Here is a 14,409-nt window from a genome sequence, read left to right as displayed (position 1 = left end):
ATTCTGCCTTCTGGTTCTTCAGCCACAGGTTGAATAGAATCACAGGTTTCTATCCAACCTCTAGACACATCGTGCGGCATTGACTCTAGCCTGGCCTTTGGATAATATTTAAACTAGGAAAGTCACTTTCTGCTGTTGCCTTCTTCCACGTGTTGACTCCCTCATCTGCCTGCATGTGTTCACTTTCTAGCATCTTCTTTCTTCTTTTTTCTCACATTTTATCTAGAGTATTATATAAATGTCATTTCTGGGAGGGCTGATAGGATGGGAGGTTACTTGGCCATGACCAGAAGAGGAACAAGTTTTCTGTCACTGGGTAAAAATACCTTAAAGTGCCGCGGCTTTCTTCTGACATACTGACTGAGGTCCCGAATGTGTCAGATAAGAGGAGGGATTCTGCTGAGATATGCTGGTATCTTAGCAATCTGGTAGGAATGACTGGGACAGGAGGGCTCTTCTGCAGCTCACAACAAAGAAGGGGCATTCTAGTTCACAGGTTAGCTCTGGTCATTGGGAAGAATGGAAGCATTCTTGGCTGCATTATAAGTAGATGCTAAGGTAGTTTCTAAAACTCTTTTTGTAGGAAATAAACATAACTATCTTGAGGCTATGATTTAGAATGTTTCTCACCAGTTTACTATGAGATCTAATGCTTGCAAAAATCTTAGGAAGGAGAAATGAGGAGATTGGATCAAAACAGAGGACTGAGGCCATTCATCTACTTTCTCTTCCCCGACCCCACAAATGCCAGGAAAGGACAGAGAAAGTATTTTCCGAAAGGAAAAGAATCCAAAATAGTATTGAAAATAAGAAAGGGAGCTCCACCACTGAACCAGAAATTCTGAAAAATTTCTGAATGATAGAAATCAGACAGAATCAGACAAACAGAGAAGCAAAAGCAGAAGAAACCACCACCAAAAATAAGTATAGGGGATGACTGCCACAGAGGCAGGAAGTGCTCAGCAGAATGCCAGGTGCAGACCCCGATGTACCAGAGAAAGGAGGGCTCTGGGGCAGCAGTCATGGACAATCTGGGGAGCTGCTATAGGAGCAGTCAGGTTAACTGAGCCTCTCCCCTTCCAAGCAGAAAGCAGTCGTGGCATCCGCATTCAGACTAAAGCAATGATCATGGAAATATTTTTTTTTTTTGAGACAAAGTCTGACTCTGTCACCTACACCGGAGTGGTGGCACGATCTAGGCTCACTGCAACCTCCATCTCCCAAGTTCAAGTGATTCTCCTGCCTCAGCCTCCTGAGGACTACAGGCATCTGCCACCATGCCTGGCTAATTTTTGCATTTTTAGTAGAGATGGGGTTTCAGCATGTTGGCCAGGCTGATCTCGAACTCCTGACCTCATGATCTGCTCACCTTGGCCTCTCAAAGTGCTGGGATTACAGGCATGAGCCACCTGCCTGGCCAGAAAGGAGAGATTAAAGGTACCCTCATGTAGCTCTTTATTCCCTCACTCAGAAGAAAAACCACTAGTTTATCTCACTTTCCCATCTAGCCCACCTCTCCCCTGCAATGTCTAGCAGTGAGAGAAAAAACATCCACAGACAAGCATTTAGGGAATGGCAATTAAAAATGTAATACCCAACCAAGAATAGCCAAACACTTGAGAAAAACCATTCTCATGAAAGAAAGCAAACAAGACAGAAGCCCCCAGTTCAACATGAAGGGTGCCACTCTAGTGATTACCCTGTGACTCTTACGGAAACTCAGGGACCAGGACCCAAGCCCAAAGCAGTCACGCGTGAATGAGACATGATAGAAGGCAATGGTCAGAGCTGGCCTGGTGGGACCCTGACCGACACCATCGCAGCCTGGTGATGCCAATGTACACAGAGAAGGGGACCCTCCAAAGCTCTGACTGTGCCCAGAAGGCCTTGAGACCCGGGTGGGTGCCCTAGTCTCAACACCCAGAACTATGGATGGCAAGAGAATGGCCCCTGCCTCTGCCCCTCCCCAGCTGTTTGGAAGGAGCCTCGTTGCCAGGGTAATCTAGGTGTGTTTTTTCCTTGACGTTATTAAGAATCTAATGCTTTAGCATATAATTCATTAAACCTCATCAGTTATGGTTCCTAAAATTTTCTATATTTTTATGGATAAGATAGACACTGCTAAGGTAGTTTTCTACATTTTCTTTTAGTTCTTTTTTTAAAAAAAAATATTTTTGTTTAAAAAAAGAATCTAATGTTCTGGCCTGGTGCAGTGGTTCACACCTATAATTCCAGCACTTTGAGAGCCCAATGCAGGAGCACTGCTTGAACCCAGGAGTTCAAGACCAGACTGGGTAACACTGCAAGACCCTGTCTCTATTTGAAAAAATTTTAAATTAGCTGGGCACAGTGGCACATGCTCCTGTGGTCCCAGCTACTCAAGAGGCTGAAGTGGGAGGCTCACTTGAGCCCAGAAGGTCAAGGCTGCAGTGAGCTATGACTGTACCACTGCACTCTAGCCTGGGTGACAAAGCAAGACTCCATCTCAGAAAAAAAAAAAAAGAATCTAATACTCAACAAACTTGAGCCATGGGATCAATGGAGAATGTTAGAGGTTGAACTCTGTCTCTTCAAAATTCATACACTGAAGACCTAACTCCTAGTACCTGAGAATGTGACTTCATTTGGAAATAGGGTCATTGCCAAGATAACTTATTAATTATGAGGTGATCCTGCAGGAGACAATTGTCCTTATAAAAAAAGGAGCTTGGACATAGACACCTTTACAGGCAGAATGTCATGGGAACATAATGAGAGCCATCTACAAGCCAGGAGAGACCCTTCCCTGGGACAGGGAAGCCTGGGACAGACCCTTCCCTCACAGCTCTCAGGAGCAACCAGCCCTCTGATGCCTTGGTTCTAGACTTTGGCCTCCAGGACTCTGAGAGAATAAATACTGTTATTGTTGGGGTTTTTGGTTTTGTTTTGTTTTTTGTTTGTTTGTTTTTTGAGATGGAGTTTTGCTCCTCTTGCCCAGGCTGGAGTACAGTGGCGTCATCTTGGCTCACTGCAACCTCTGCCTCCCCGGTTCAAGCAATTCTCCTGTCTCAGCCTCCAAAGTAGCGGGGATTACAGGTGCACGCCACCACACCTGGCTAATTTTTGTATTTTTGATCAGACTGGTCTCAAACTCCTCACCTCAGGTGATCCACCTGTCTCAGCCTCCCAAAGTACTGGGATTACAGTTATGAGCCACCACGCCCAGCCTGTTTTGTTTTTATTTTTTTGAGATAGAGTCTCACTCTGTCTCCCAGGCTGCAGTGCAGTTGCGTGATCTTGGCTCATTGCAACCTCCACCTCCCAGGTTCAAGCGATTCTCATGTCTCAGCCTCCCAAGTAGCTGAAGTTACACCACACCCAGCCAAAATACCAGTTTTTAAGCCACTTGATGTGTGGTCATTCATTACACAGCTCTAATACGGAGGGCAAAGCCACTAGACCCGAGAAGGACGAAGAAGTCTTAGTGAAGTGGGTGGGGCAGAGATGGGCTGGGCATGGTGGGAATTGCTGGATGGCCAAGGAAGGCATGGCCAGGGTGAAAAAGCAGAGCGTTGGTGCTGAGAAGGAAGCTGTGAACGGGCTGTAGGAACACCCTATTACTTTACTGCAGGAAAGAAAAACTTCTTCACCCAGATAGAGGGGAGAGGAACCGGGGCTTCTTGTGCTCTGGGAAGCCGGTTCTGGCCCAAATCTGGCCCGCCTGTGTCTTAAAATGCATTCTCTCCAGACCAGAAATAACTCCGCTGCAGGCTTCTTATACTGATAAATTCATCCTATTATTAGGCAGTGTCTTCTTTATATTTAGATTAATAACCACATAATGATCACCTTTGCTGATTTAGATGGTGTCATTTTAAGGAATTACGGTTGAGATCCATCTTCTCTTTCTCCACTGCCTCTGCCCTCCCTGAATTATTCCTGAGGAAGAAACCAATTAATAGTAGCTTGACTGCTGTAATGCAGGCTGCTCGACAATGTAGCGGTGCCTAATGGAGTTTTAATTTCCCCATGGTGAGTCAATATTTGCTCTAAGAAAGAAAAATGTCACCATAAACCACTGCCCCAAATGAATTTGGTAGCACAGAGGGTGAGAGAGTCTTCTCTTTTAGGCAAACAGTGATGGAAAGTGGGTACAGGGGTGGGGGGATCTCACTCTGCACGAGCAGGGTTGCCTCAGGTTCCGCTGCTGCTTCCAACGATGATGGCTAATAAATATTTTGCTTTGCAAATGTGGACGACTGTCAGAAACTCACCCACAGTTTAAAGGGTCTGCAACAGAGTCATTATAATATAGAAGAGGAACAATTTATTCCAGCCTTTTAATAACTGGCAGGGAGCAGGGAGGGGGGAATGTGACATTAGCCCTCCCTGTTTAAAGTCATTATGGTTGTTTCTTATTTCCCCCAACTTGGGCTGCAGGTGGAAACGGGAGCCTACTTTTAAAAAAATGTATTAGACTTTTTGGGATCATGCAAAGAAATAAAGTTCTGCAATCCTCTCCCTCATAATAAGTCTGTCCAAAAATGATGCTGCTCATTCTGTTGAAAGATAGTTTCATTTCCGAACTCAAAATTGGTATGAAAAATTTGTCTTGCCAAATGAACATTGTATACTGAACTTGTCAAATCCTTTCTCCTGACACAAATAAAAGATAACATTGGGTGGCAGCATGTAAAACAGCTCTGACAAGATAGCAAAGGGAGACAAAGAAATATACATATTTTGATTCTCTCTGTTTTAGAAGCTGGGGGGGGGGGTCCCAGCAGAATGACTGGCCGGCTTGTGAATGCTTCAGGTAACAATTGAACAAGTCACTTTCATGTAGATTTTCAATGGTATAATGACCCGGTTTCCAATTAGCCAAAACATGACAAAATCTCAACTTTTATAGCAGCACAAGCTGCCAGGAAGAGGGCCGTCTGAGTGACAAGGCTCTTCATTCAGAAGTTTACGGGCGCACGGTGTGGCTGTAATTACTAGTTCTAACACAGTGGGAAATTATTCCGTGTGTGTTTAAAAATAAATAAGGTAAATGATCACCCTTTCATTAGATCTGTACCCATATCATGTAAGTGACTTTTTTTTTCCTATTAAAATTGTTGATTGAAGGCCGTTAGCTGTTTATCAGCTCAAAATTACATTTCTGCTCTCTTAGGTGCTGCCGCCTTTAAAAATCACACTCGGCGCCTAGTTAGTAACAAGAAAAGACTCCTAAAACTGCAATTTCAGGGGGAGGAAAAAAACACAAGCAAGAAACCCAGATTGCACCTTCACATCCCCAAAGGCATCACGCTTCTTTGTTCTGCTAAGAAAAATTAACCTCAATCTCAGCTCGGGGTCCCTAGATTGATTACCATAGTCATTTAAATACTGTAATCTCATTTTCAGCATGGGGATAAGGAGGGGGGAGCATTGAGAGAGGGGATTGGGGAGCGAGGCTGGAGAGAGAAAGAGAGCAAAGGAGTGGGGGAGGAGAAAACAGAATAAATTATCTGACAAAGGGAATCAGGCTTTTCTGCTCACAGAGCCTATTTCGGATCCTTCCACTTGATTGGAAAAGTTGATGAAGTTTAAATGAAGCAGAATTAGAACCTCAGGCCGCTGAGTATTGACGGGGGCGACGCAAGAATGTGCAATTCAATAGCCCCAGCTTCGGCAGAAAACAAGGGAAAGGCCTAAATGGTATAATCTTCAATCGAATCTAACATCCACACTGACAAGGCAGGGTAATGAGTTAGGCCAGATCAGGCCTGTTGGTTAAAGAAATTAATCCCTCCCGCCGCCCTGAGCCGGGCTTTGATGCCTATTGTGTGGGCCCCTGTCCCAGTCCATCTAAATGCTAACTAACTGCGAGGGTGAGCGAGGGTGAGCGGGACTGTGCTTTTCATTGCTGGCGCTAATCTGATAACAATTTGCTCTCTCTGATTAGGGAGATGGGGAGAAGGAGGGAGCCTTGGCTGGGAGAGGAGGAGGGGAGCATTTCCTTTGAGAAAGGGGAGGCCCCTTTGCTCAGCCTTGATGGAGGTTTTGCCCCCAGCCATCATGGCTCCCTGGCCGGCGGATAGGCACCTTTGGAATAACCTGAAATCTGACTTCTATGGGAAACCCGACATCCATGTGTCCTTATGCGAGTCTCTTCTTTAAACTTACAAGTGGTAACAGCTAAAGTGCAGGCTCCCAGAGCGGTCCTCACCTGATCCCAGCATCCCTTTCCCAGGAACCTCCTCTGCCGCCTTCTTCACAGCGTGCGCCCTCCAGACTTCCCCTGAAAATACACCCAAGCTCAAGACAGCCAGTTTCTCACCTCATCTGGCCATTGTGTACACCTGTCCTTCCTCCTCTTCTCAGCCCTCCAACAACTCCACAGGTCTTTCTGGACCAGGACAGGCCAGGGCTGCTCCCTCTTCCTCTTTTTTTTTTTTTTTTTTTTTGGTGAGATGGAGTCTCGCTCTGTCACCTAGGCTAGAATGCAATAGCCCGACTCAGCTCACTCCAACCTCCACCTCTCAGGTTCAAACGATTCTCCCACCTCAGCCTTCTAAGTAGCTGGGATTACAAGCACGCACCACCATGTCCATCTAATGTTTGTATTTTTAGTAGAGACGGGGTTTCACCACGTTGGTCAGGTTGGTCTAGAACTTCTGACCTTCTGATCCATCCACCTCTGCCTCCCAAAGTGCTGGGATTATATACGTGAGCCACTGCACCTGGTCCCTAACTCTTTTTTTAACAGCCATGGACGTCTTGGCTGCATTGATTTCAGCCTTGTGCTGTCAACTTCTGGCTGTAGGTGCATGTGTGTGATTCGACTTTTCTGCCCAACTAGACTGTAAGGTGCTTGGAGAACAGAAAACACATCCCCAGATGAGCTTGACCCTTCAGATGGATATAGACACAGATGATAAGCACATGGCTTAACTGGATTCTTCTCTCCCATCAGGACAAAGGGGTCTCCTGGGGTAATGGACAGTGTGCCATAACATGTAGGAAACTCGACACGCTGTGGACTCACTCAGGGCACACTGCAAGCCCCAGTCCTGCCATTTACCCTTCATGTGATCTTGGGCATGTTTCTGAGCCTTTTTGGGCTCATGACATGGACCTTGCAGAGTTGAGATAACACATGTAAAAGATCTGGCACTTGGCCAGGTACTCAACAAGTGATGGCCACTGCTGTCACTAAGCTCTTTGGATCTGCACAGCAGCTCTGAGGTTATGACCTCAGGCTTTGGAGTGACAGACCTGGTGGGAAGCCTGACTCCTCCAGGTATGAGCTGGATGACTGTGGACAATCTGTGTAACCTTCATAAGCCTCGGCTTCTGCATCTGTAAAATGGGAATGATAGGCATCCCATCTCAGGATTGTTATGCAGATGTAAGGGAGAGGCACAGCGCCCCGCACACAGAGAGCATATTGCACAGAAGACAGCTGCGGTCGGTGGGCACAGTTGGGGGTCAGTTGGTCAAATGGTCTACAGCCAGGGGCCTCCTGGAAGCCCAGACTCCAGGTTCAGCCTCCTCCTCATGCTCCCACTCCGGGAGTAGTCAGGCCCGTGAGCATCCTGCGAGGTGATCCTGGGAAGATCTCCCCAGGAAGCAAGCGGCTGCCTAAGAAAAGACTGAGCTTTCAGGTTCGCCCAATAGGCGCTTTCCTTTCAGAGGGGGAGTTTTTCAAAGACTTGCTTAAACCTCCGAATTTATGCCCACCGGGTGCCTAAAGAAACAGCAAAATCTTCAGTGATGGTTTGCAAAGGTTTCGGAGGCAGCTGCGAAGCCCAGCACTCAGCCCTAAGGGACCCCTCGGAATTGCTCTGGCAGGTTCCCTCAAACGACTCGGTGAAAATACAGAGCTCGGCAGACTCAGGCTTGTGTAACTTACAAAAAGTAAACAAATTATAGTCACTAACCCTAAACCAGCCTGGAGGCACACATCCTGCCATCTGTGCCCAGCCCGGGCAGGGACCAGGATGCAACTAACATGTCCATCCCAGCTGTCACGCCGCAGCACACTGCAACCAAGAATGGAGCCCTTTGTCGGCCTGTTGCCACCTTCAGTACAGGGAGGGAGGTGCGGTTGCCTCCGCCTGTTGCTGGTTTCTGGACCTGTCTCTCAGCCCTTTGTACTCCGTTAGGTGTCTTCCCCCTGCTTTGACCCCTGCAGGTGTCCCTGGCCTCTGACTTCCTGCCCAGCCTCACCTGCTGCTTCACTGCAGCCCTCTGGCCCTCTTTCTACAAAGCTCCAGGTTCCTTTTTGCTTCGGGTCTTCTCAAATCTCCTATTTTGTCTGGAACAGTCTCGTCCCACTGCCCACCCGAACACGGACACATGCACACTCTACTTCCAGCACCGCTTCACTGACCAGGACCATACAGCTTGAAAGGCCGGGCTAAAATGTAGCATCCATGGCATCCTCCAGGTGGGACTTCCCTAGCCTCTGAGTGCCCTGCACTCCTTCACCATGTGTATCCCTGAGTGAGGAGTCCTCAGCTTACTGTCTGTCTTCTCCAGGGCCTTGAAAGCCACCTGCTGGGCCAGATGAGGTAGCTCACACCTGTAATGCCAGCACTTTGGGAGGCCCAGGTGGGCGAATCACCTGAGGTCAGGAATTTGACACCAGCCTGGCCAACATGGTGAAACCCTCGTCTCTACAAAAAAGACAAAAATTAGCTGGGCGTGGTAGTACATGCCTATAATTCCAGCTACTTGGGAGGCTGAACAGAAGAATCACTTGAACCTGGGTGGTGGAGCTTGCAGTGAGCTAAGATCGGGCCATTGCACTCCAGCCTGGGCGACAAGGGCGAAACTCTGTCTCAAAAAAAAAAGGGCCACCTGCTGGCAGGGACTAAGACTGTCCTATCCACTGAGGTGTTCCCCAAGGCCCAGCACACATCACAGCTCCTCAATAAACATTTTGCAAATGGTCAAATGAGCAAAATGAAAGATGGGCGAGAAGCCCCTCAGGTGTGCAGAATCAAGGTTTAGAAACATCCAGCAACTCACTCGAGGTTTCAGAGCCAATGAGAGTGTGCAGCAGACTGAACGCCTCACTGTGGTGCCAGCACCCGTGTGCCCGGCCCGTGGGAACTGTGCAATGCTTAGTGAACAAATGAATGAATGACTGAATGTCACGAGGCCTGGGGAAGAACCGAGGATCCTCAAGCCTAATGGTCTGGAGTGCATCCCCCCAAACTCCAGCCCTGAAGACCACGCTATCCCTCTTCCTGGGAAGCTTTTTCTCTCCCAGAGTTGATTTACCATGAAACTAGTGAAGTTTAGCTTCAGGATCATTCTCCAGCACAAGGCCCATTCCAAGGCCTGGGACTTAATTTTCAAAATTATTTGTAATTTTGCATTCTGTTTCTTAAAGAGGGAGCCCAAAATTGCATAAACGTCAAGCCCGGCAAAACCTGGATCTCCCTCTGCCCCCACCTCTTCAGTCCTCCACACATACTGGCTAATCTTTGTGTCAAGACTCAGCCCATGCTGGGTGCGCTGGCTCACACCTGTAATCCCAGCACTTTGGGAGGCCAAGGCAGGCAGATCACCTGAGGTCGGGAGTTCGAGGCCAGCCTGGCCAACATGGTAAAAACCCCATCTCTATTAAAAATACAAAAATTAGCCAGGTGTGGTGGCAGGTGCCTGTAATCCCAGCTACTCAGGAGGCTAAGGCAGGAGAATTGCTTGAACCCAGGAGGTGGAGGTTGCAGCAAGCTGAGATCTGAGATCATGCCACTGCATTCCAGCCTGGGCAACAGAGCAAGACTCTGTCTCAAAAAAAAAAAAAAAAAAAAAGAAAAGAAAGGAAGACTCAGCCCAAGCCATCAGCCTATGAGAGCTTTCCTCTTCTCCTCTCATCCAGGTAAAGATGGAGCTGTCTTCAGTGCTGGGCATGGATCCTGTCCAGACAGCTGCAGCCACATCTGTACCACTTTGCTGTTGATTTTCATCTATGTCTGCTTCTGCCTGATAAATTGTAAGCTCTTCAAGGACAAAGCCTATATCCAGGTGGGTTTACCCCTGTATCATTTGTGCCTGGCACTGTGGCTGGTATGTACTCAAAAAGTGTCTAATTAAAGCAGTAAGTGAATCAATGCACAGAATCATAGAGCTGTTGTTCTGTTCTTTTTTTTTTTTTTTTTATGTTTTTGAGACAGAGTATCATTCTGTCACCCAGGCTAGAGTGCAGTGGCATGATCTCGGCTCACAGTAACCTCCGCCTCCTAGGCTCAAGTGATTCTCCAGCCTCAGCCTCCTGAGTACCTGGGATTATAGGTGTGCACCACCACACCCAGCTAATATATATATATTTTTTTGTATTTTTAGTAGAGACAGGGTTTCACCATGTTGGCCAGGCTGATCTTGAACTCCTGGCCTTAAGTGATCTGCCTACCTTGGCCTCCCAAAGTGCTGGGATTACAGGTGTGTCTATTCCTGCTGAGAACACCTTGCTCATTCCAGGTGATGCGACTTTGATCCAGGTGTCCCCTTCCCGTCCTGTTCCCCCAGTGGAATCCAGCCTATCCTGCAGGCCCAGTACAACCTCACCAGCTCTCTGAGCTGCCTGGAAAGCCCCAACACTGCTCCTGCCTCAAGTCTTAAATGTGGCATTCTGGCCTCTCATCACCTCTCTTTCCTTTTTTTTTTTATTTTCTCTTATTTTTGAGGCAGGGTGTTGCTCTGTCACCCAGGCTGGAGTACAGTGGTGTGATCATAGCTCACTGCAGCCTCAACCTCCCGGGCTCAGGTGATCCTTCTGCTTCAGTTTCCTGAGTAGCTGAGACTACAGGTGCACACTACCACACCCAGCTAATTGTTTTAAATTTTGTGGATGCCAGGTCTCATTATGTTACCCAGGCTGGTTTCAAACTCCTGGGCTCAAGCAATCCTCCTGCCTCAGCCTCCCGAAGTACTGGGATTACAAGTGTGAGTCACTGCCCCTAGCCACCCACCTTTAATAACTAACGGGTTTTAATGTGCAAAGTCTGGTTCTCCCTGATCAGACCACAACTTCTTGGAAACAAAGTCTTCAATCTCTTGTGTTTCCTATGGTCCCTTGCACATTGTAGGCGTTCGATAAATATTTGCTCATTGGCTGATGGGCTCATTAGCAGTCTTAAATGCAGATACAAGATACAAAAAAAAAAAAAAAAAAAGCCAACATCTTGGCTCTTAAAGATCTCCTAGGAGGCAGATGGAAAATATAAATGCAATTCTACATAATGGGAACATTTTGATGGCATTTTAATGTGGTGACACAGCCAAACTCACTATTGTCCAGTAAATTAACTAATAAAACTGCCAGTACATTTTCTGATTCCCTCCACAGAAATGCTATGGCCGAAAGATCGCTTCTCTCGTTGCCTTTTGGGTGCCCCATCTTTGTGGGAGGCTGTGAAACCCGAGCTTTGGATCACCAGGGCTGTTTCTCGGATGCCACAGTCCGGCTTAGCCGCCACACTATTGGTTACAAACAGCCAGCCACCTGGCAGTGGTGTGGCCTCTCACTAATGCCACACATACCTTGAAATCAAAGAGTTCTGAGTCTCCGCTTTCATTCTTCTGGACAAACACAAAGGATTTCGAGCCACACAAAGAAATTTATCTTGTATGCTTCTGAGTTCACTGGTCTCCCAAATATGTATTGTTTGGTTCATATAAAAGATCAAAATCCCTCTTTTTGGCTCATCATGTGTTTTCTGCAATCCTTTTGGTGGCCATTCTGCCTCCTGTGTGCTACTCATGTTGACCTTTCTGTTCATTGACCCATGTCTGTCAGTTTCCTGCCCAAACCCTGATGTGTCTTTAAATGATTATAGGTGGAAAAATACAGCTGTTTTCTTTATAAAGCGTATTTATTTGCTTCCCTGAAATGCTGTATTTAGTGTCACAATTAGAGCATGAAGTCTTCGATGGGGTCCTGGCCCACTGTGAGTTTAACTTCTGGTGTACTAAATCAATTTTGTTTTAAATCTTAGATTAGTTCATGCTGGGGAAAACCAAACCAAACCAAACAAAATGCTTGGAAGTTGGTGCACCAGGGAAACAAAGCTTGTCTCCCGGTCAGTGATTACTCAACAAATCGGCCCCTTTGCTAATTAGTTTATCTAATGAATTATGGAGCCACACTGTATGGATTGCTGGAAATGCTTTTGAGTTTTTTAAACGACAACATGGGTGAGGCTAGAGATTGACAAGTCTCAGACAAAAGCTAGCAAACTTATGTAAGCTACATCGCTCAGGGAAAGGAAATGGATTCAAAGAGGGGAATTTTAAATAGCCATAACATGTATGGGAGGAAGACAATCAGAAACAAACAATGGGTAGAGAAGCAATTAAAACCAAGCCGCCTTCTGTCTAGAGTCTTTGCATTAGGTTTCAAGTGACCATGAACCATGGGTGAAGGAGAACGGAATTCCCACGTCCGCTTTATGTCTCCTGGTTCGGGGCTTCTCAGCCTTGGCACTATGGACATTTGGGGCTAGAGGATTCCTTGTTTTGGGGTGGGGAGGCACTGTCCTGTATATAGCAGGACGCTGAGCAGCATCTCTGGTGTCTGCCCACCAGATGCCACTAGGACCCCCTCCCCAGGTGTAATAACCAAAAACGTCTCTAGATATGGCCCAATGTTCCCTGGGGAGCAAAATTGCCCCCCTCAATTAAGAACTCCTGGCCTCATCAGGTGGATCACCTGAGGTCAGGAGTTCAAGACCAGCCTGACCAACATGGAGAAACCCCATCTCTACTAAAAATACAAAAATTAGCCGGGCATGGTGGCACATGCTTGTAATCCCAGCTACTCAGGAGGCTGAGGCAGGAGAATCGCTTGAACCCAGGAGGCAGAGGTTGCAGTGAGCCAAGATCGTGCCATTGCACTCTAGCCTGGGCAACAAGAGCGAAACTATCTCAAAAAAAAGGGCCGGGCACAGTGGCTCACGCCTGTAATCCCAGCACTTTGGAAAGCCGAGGCAGGTGGATCACAAGGTCAAGAGATCAAGATCATCCTGGCCAACATGGTGAAACCGGTCTCTATTAAAAATGTAAAAATTAGCCGGGCATGGTGGCACATGCCTGTAGTCTCAGCTACTTAGGAGGCTGAGGCAGGAGAATCACTTCAATCCTGGAGGTGGAGGCTGCAGTGAGCTGAGATCATGCCACTGCACTCCAGCCTGGCAACAGAGCAAGACTCTGTCTCAAAACAAACAAACAAAAAAACAAACAAACACTCCAGGCCTCATTCCACAATGCCATAATCTCTTCCGTCATATAATATCTCATTTGAATCCAACCACATTACAACCTCGAGATGTAGGTGGGGTAGGTCTTAGTACCCAAGCTCTCCAAATGAGGAAACTCAGGCTGAGAAATTAAGCCACTTGCCCAAGAACCCTCAAAGGCAAGCTCGGCATGAGTGCTAGGGATTGGATGGCCTCACTCTCAGCTAGGGCACACCCATCTGCCCCAGGGCACATGGCCACAGGAAACAGTGGGTGACAGTATTTTTCGGTGAGTACAGAAAGGGGGAAAAATGTTAGCACTTAGGTGGATTTGTCTCATTCTCTATTTAAGTTCAGACGTTTAACATTTTCTTAAAGTCAGTTGCTGAGACCAATAAGGAAGCTTTGAGAAACATAAACACCTGGACTCGGGATAATGGAAAATAACAAAATGCTCAATTATTAAGCTCTCTCCTGGGCCAGATCCTGCCTGCATGTCCCACCGAATCCTCAAAACTCTCCCATGCTGGGGTGCTACTACCATTCCATTTTAAAGTAGGGGAAACTGAGGCTTAAGGGCTAAGTAGCCTCGCTCGGATGGCAGAGCCAGTCAGTGGCTGAGACAGAACTCACTCTGGCATCTGCTTGCTCCAAAGCTGGGCATCTACGCCACTCCGCTGGCTTCCTCTCTGCTCAACTAGCTGTGCTCTGCTATCTGGCTGGGCAACCAACCTATTTCTATATCTTTTGTGGTTGTGTCTAAACAAAAGCTGCAGCCTGGAATCATTTTAACAGCCGTCCTCATTTATACTGTGGTCCTCACATACTGATGCAGGAACTTGAAGGAAGACTCCAGGGACAATTTTATTTAAAGTCGAATCGTTACGAACAACCAACGAATGCTGGCATTTTAAGAAACTAATACAAAAGATCAGCTGGGTGTGGAGGTTCACACCTGTAATCCCAGCACTTTGGAGGCCAAGGCAGGCAGATCACTTGAGGTCAGGAGTTTGAGACCAGCACGACCAACACGGTAAAACCCCGTCTCTACTAAAAATACAAAAATTAGCCAGGCGTGGTGGTGTATGCCTGTAATCCCAGCTACTCAGGAGGCTGAGACAGGAGAATCACTTGAATCCAGGAGGTGGAGCCAAGATCACACTACTGCACTCCAGCCTGGGCAACAGAGTGAGAT

The sequence above is a fragment of the Cebus imitator genome, unplaced genomic scaffold (assembly GCF_001604975.1).
Source record: "Cebus imitator isolate Cc_AM_T3 unplaced genomic scaffold, Cebus_imitator-1.0 Scaffold762, whole genome shotgun sequence".
In the NCBI taxonomy this organism is placed as follows: domain Eukaryota; kingdom Metazoa; phylum Chordata; class Mammalia; order Primates; family Cebidae; genus Cebus; species Cebus imitator.
The sequence above is the reverse complement of the archived record's forward strand: the minus strand, read 5'-3'. Positions refer to the sequence as shown.